Source organism: Schistocerca gregaria, chromosome 2 (assembly GCF_023897955.1).
Source record: "Schistocerca gregaria isolate iqSchGreg1 chromosome 2, iqSchGreg1.2, whole genome shotgun sequence".
Taxonomy (NCBI): domain Eukaryota; kingdom Metazoa; phylum Arthropoda; class Insecta; order Orthoptera; family Acrididae; genus Schistocerca; species Schistocerca gregaria.
Genome location: NC_064921.1, coordinates 979445416 through 979451415, shown reverse-complemented (window position 1 = coordinate 979451415; position 6000 = coordinate 979445416).

Below are 6000 nucleotides of genomic sequence, written 5' to 3'. Positions count from 1 at the left end.
CTACGTGACTGCAGATGAGAAAATGTGAAAGAAAACAACTGCAATAAAAAAACACGAAAATCTAGCACATGGTAACAAAATATACAAACAAATCTTGGTCTGGGATAATAGCGCACTGATGATGCTAAACAGTGAAGCATAACTGGCAAATAGAAAAAAAGAAAAGTTGTGTTCTTTTCAAGGTGGACGCTCTCCAAAAACTAATGTACTATTCCTAAACGAAGCCGGTGTTAATACTTCAATGCACCAACAGACTGAAGGTCACTACGAGACGCATCACCTTCAGCCATGGCTTGTACAGGAAGCGTCTACACCGTATTCGTCTGGTCGAACACCTGTTGTGCGACTGCTGTAAAGAGGAGTTAAACTCATATATTTGGCTGTCCAAACCTACTAGAATGGCTGGTCACCACCTCTTGCTCTTCGTCGACGTATATAACCGTAATGCTATGCTTCAAAGAGTTGAGAATATATAGATTTTTATATCGCTTTTGTTAGGAAAGTTAAACATCTTATCGAAATCAAACATAATAGTGTACATTGCTCTGCAAAGTATTAAACCTGATTTGTAAGATTATGACTGTATGAGTCATGAGTACGTGCCAAATACAAAAACTAGGATTTGTACGACATAAACACCTTTTAGATGTTGTACCTCTTCTTATTTTCCGCGTTTGCTAAGAAAAATTGGAGAGAAATTCCGCCAGATGCAGGACACCGATTCTTTACTTTCCTTTTATCCAAACAAGTTTAAGCAGTTTATGTGCTATCATCAGTGGATTTTACTCACTTTTTTCTTCGCATGAAACTGGCAGTTACGTATGTTGGTAGTTTTATATCTAACACGAATTCTACAGCTTGTCATTGCTTTATTTTTATTCTGTGGTTTCGTTTAACTTGTTTTTGACGTGTTGCTATTGTTGCCTGACCTTGCAAGCGTTTAAAGTGCAATATTAATATGATATGTAATTCCAGGTGTGAAATATCGGCAGAAAACTTGTCTTTTATCTGTATAATATATGAAATACGCGTGTAAAATCACAACATGGAAATAACAATGGAAGAAAGACAACAGCATAAAAAAGAACGCGACAAGCTGTAGAATGCATGGTAGACATAAAACCACCAACATACGTAAATGGTAGCATAAAGGAAAAAAAAAAAAAAAAAAAAAAAAAAAAAAAAAAAAAAAAAACACTGAAGATACCACAAAAAGTGGTATAACATGTTTACGTATAATAAAATGATGAAACGTCATCAAGAATGAGATGGAATTTCGCCCCAGTATCATAAACACTCTCACAATTGGCCCTCGCCGCTTCTCACGTTTTCGAAAATCTTTTCTATTTTAGTTGTAACGCTTTCTCTTCAATAAATCACAAAATGGTACCACAGTTGGCTAAATTTGAAATTTTTATTTGTGCTACTGCACATTCTGCTGTTATATCATTTTGTAACTTCTGTAACTTGGTACAAGAATAATATTACAGTTTAAAGGATTAGTTAACCCCGATACAAAAACATAGACTTACTTGAACACGAGCTCTTCCTTCGACACATGGGTTGCGCCAATTCCACAGCGTCAAAAATTGAAAAACCTAAAACAGTCAAAAGTTAAACGAAAATTGTCATAGAACAGCAATACTTGTGAGCTTGGTCAAAGGCATACTTACCGTATACAGTCATTTTGAGAATTTGACTACTCCGAGAAATAATCAAATAATCGACAATTTTTTCAAGAGATAGTCGTGTTAGCGATATAAAACACCTTTTATGCATTGATACATACTAACACACAGATGGATTTTAAGTCATTTGTATTACTGTGCGTCAATCAAAAAGAATAGTTCAAGCAGACGGCACGTAGGGCCCACTGACATCATAATATGAGCAACGATATGAAGATAAGTTATGCTCATAACATATAAGAGAAGATAAATATGGCTGATTCGGTTTATCAAATTAATTCACTAGGGAAGTCACAATTCATGTAACAACATTCATTGAGTTATACAATTGCCACGCGCTAATATAAATTACAAACGTAATAGTAAAACCTAGAGAAAAAAAGGACAGATGCATTGATAATACATTCTCGGCAGTACATACAATGCATAAGATTTTTTTCGTAGTATCATGCCGCTATCTAAAAATGTGCTAAATAAATAAATTTAATAAAAATACATGGCATACCCAACAGTATGCGGTTCATTATTAAAAACTCCCATTATTGATAATAATACATGGGAACAAGTGAGATATTTATTAATACTGGTATATGAGCACCTCTATGACGCCAAGTTTACTATATTTCTAAAGATAAAAGGAAATATAGGATATCCTTAGCAACTGTTGGATTCGACACTATAGTTCATTAACTTACGTATCATTCCTTACAACAAGTATTAAAAACAATTTTATGGGGAATATTCGGAAACTCGGAGCTTAGTGGTTATAAATAAGTCTTTGTGGATCAATTATGCAACTGCAAAGTTATCGGATAGCCGTCGAAACGAACATAATAATGGTGTCAAAATATAGTACATATCACCAACTTTTTTATATAGTTACTCTTAAAAGACACAAGCTTTCAGCTCTCTCCGTTGCTGCTTTCCAGCCACTTTCTTTTTTATGACTACTGTTCTCAATTCCCGGAGAGTCAAAACATCGGTATAGTGAAACGAGTTTTGTCTTGCATAGTATAATAACACATCAACACATGTCAGTGCCTCGGCGTGCGTCATAACGGTATCCTTGATCTCCTCGCTTCGCTCTCTTCCTCTACCGAACGCGCACTATATTCGCGCCACTCTGCTGCTCAAATCCTGATTCATATTCAGCGCAATTTAACAGAGCGTGGATATTTTCGTTATCTTCACACCCATAAATTTACATTCTATACCATAATATTAGCTCTAACTATAACACTATACTTCAGGCTTCGTTTTTTACTTTTTCAAAAATCGTCAAACTATGCACGGAAACTAAACAGGAAATTCGCACACAGACAATCGAGAATATGCTGTACATTAAAACGTTGTTATTTCTTGTTCATTTATTCAGATTTTTACTGATTATTTCTTTCATTTACTTGGATATTTATTGGCACTATGCCTGTTCCAAGATCTCCTGTATACATTTATACTCGGTGGACGTACACAACGTCATTGAGGGTAGGTCAAGAGGTTTTTTAAGCGGTATGGTGTCAATAACTAGCAAATAAATGGACAAGAAATAACTGGAAGGGCTCTGTTTAATTTCATCTGAAAAAAGAATAAAAGGATACCTAACGAAGTAGATAATTGCAATAATTGCTGAACTTCAAACAGTGAACAGCTTTGAACGCAAAACAACTTGTTTGTTGCGGCTGGCGTCGGAACAAAGATTATCAGAAGCAGTGTCATTAACTGAACCAGGAAGATGAGAGGAAAGGAACTTGGCAAGCAAGCCTCATTATGGTAATGACAGCGCGAAGTTGGAAACCGGGGCAGCGGGGAGATATGAATGAGAGCCCTTTAGCGAGCCGCAAACCGAAGATATATGTAAGCTTTGTTTCTTGTTTATTAATGAACGTAAATAAATTACACAGGTTTTTTTCACGATGGTAGGAACACATTCCTTTCAGAATAGGCTGATGTACCTAGAAACTAAAATGTCACTCTGCTCTCGTCTTCATCATTCTACATTTAAGCAACAAATAATGTTGAAATACGTAATTTTCAACCAAGATGAAGCGGTAATGATGAAATCAGAAAAACCAAAACACCAAGTTGCAGTTAAAGTACGTTAAACGAAACGAAACATTGTAATCAATCATCATTGCTCTTGCACTCGTTCGTTGAAGAGTGATTTTTTTTTTTTTTTAAGTGGAAGTTTGGGGTAAGCTGTTAGGGCTAACAGATTCCGTATTATAATAGGGTATGAATCAGATTCAAACTGAGGAAATACTTATAACAATGTTACATAGAACAATCAGGCTGATTCGAACATTTTTCCGTCCAAGGAGAAACTAAACAAAAACACATGAAAAAAAACAGAAAAAACGGTAGCCAAAAAGTATCAAAGAAACCCATTAAAAAATAACTATGGAACTCTTCACCGTCTGGAGATGATGTGTAGATAGCTTCCATTTGTAGAAGTGGAAGGTGGGCCAATGGAAAAATTATGAAAGAAGAAATCAGTGATATTTTATGTACCACACTACGGCAGCGTGCTGCAAATTACGTGGGCAAATAAAGAAAGAGATGACGAGGTACTCAAGAGACAACGGAAGAAAAGAGTCTTACCGTGAGAGGAGACAACATGGAGGGACAGGTATAAAGATAAGCTGAGATCATTGATTTACCAATGGCAAGAGAAGAAAAGGAGGGAAACTTAAAACGAAAGAAGTCGAAAGACACTTGCGAGGAAACTGGGGTAGAGCAGGTCTGCACAGAGGCAGCAACTAGTGAATGAAAAAAGAAAGAAAGAAACCGAAGGGGGAAGAGAAGAAAAATTAGTGTTTCACGTTTTTACGACGTCGCCCTTTTCTTCGTAAACATTGTGACACTCGGCTCATGTCATTTACACTTTTCATCGAAAATTTACCTCCGTCAGCCAACGCCCGATTCCATCATGCACTAAACAGTTTCAAACGTCTGATTATTTTACAAATAAGTTGATGTATTATGACTATAGGCAAATAATCAAGAAAAAGTTTAGGAAATGTCTGAAATTATGTTTAAAGCTTGTTGGAAGCCGCTAAGAGCTTCATTCTCAAATACTGAATGAATGATGACCAGGTATTTGCGTGCCGTCAGTTACACTTCGTTAATAAAAATACAGCTTCTAACTGTAATAAATATCTTGTATTGTACTGTATGGAACTGGGGACCTAGAAACGACGGAGGGTCTTCGTCGCGCCATAGTTCTCAGTGGTTCACAAACCCCACAATAGGCAACAGCAGTCCCCTCACCCCACCGCCGCCCCACACCGAACCCAGGGCTATTGTGCGGTTCGGTCCCCCCCCCCCCCCCCCCCCCCCACGACGATCAACTTAATATGATCATTCCATTTTAAATCACTCCGAACGCGTATCTCCCAGATAATTTATGGAATTAACTGCTTCCAGTTGCTGACCTGCTATTTTGTAGCTAAATGATAAGGGATCTATTTTTCCATGTATTCGCAGCACATTACACTTGTCTACATTGAGATTCAATTGCCATTCCCTGCACCATGCATCAATTCGCTGCAGATCCTCCTGCATTTCAGTACAATTTTTCATTGTTGCAACCTCTCGATATACCACAGCATCATCTGCAAAAGCCTCAGTGAACTTCCGATGTCATCCACCAGGTCATTTATGTATATTGTGAATAGCAACGGTCCTATGACACTCCCCGCGGCACACCTGAAATCACTCTTACTTCGGAAGACTTCTCTCCATTGAGAATGACATGCTGCGTTCTGTCATCTAGGAACTCCTCAATCCAATCACACAATTGGTCTGATAGTCCGTATGCTCTTACTTTGTTCATTAAACGACTGTGGGGAACTGTGTCAAACGCCTTGCGAAAGTCAAGAAACACGGCATCTACCTGTGAACCCGTGTCTATGGCCCTCTGAGTCTCGTGGACGAATAGCGCATTTGTTTCACCAAAATTACAACGCCATCAGCCTTTTTTTCTATTAAATAACAGGAAAATTGCTCTTTATTATCTGTACATAAAGGAAATTTAGTGTTTAAGAAAAATACCCATAAATTTGAAAACAGACGAACTTTTTTTTTATTCAGGGTGTGTGTTTTAATCACTAAATATCTCGAAAAATACGCGTCGTCCGAGAAAACCTTTCCAGATGAAACTATTATGCTTTCAAGGGCGGATAGCTGTCTGTGTTAAAACTGACCATCACCTAACCACCCTCCCCTCCCCCCCCCCCCCCCCCTCTCCTCCATGGGAGTCAGTATTTTATTTTCCATTCAGAAACCCTCATTGTTATTGCAAATTCGGATTCTA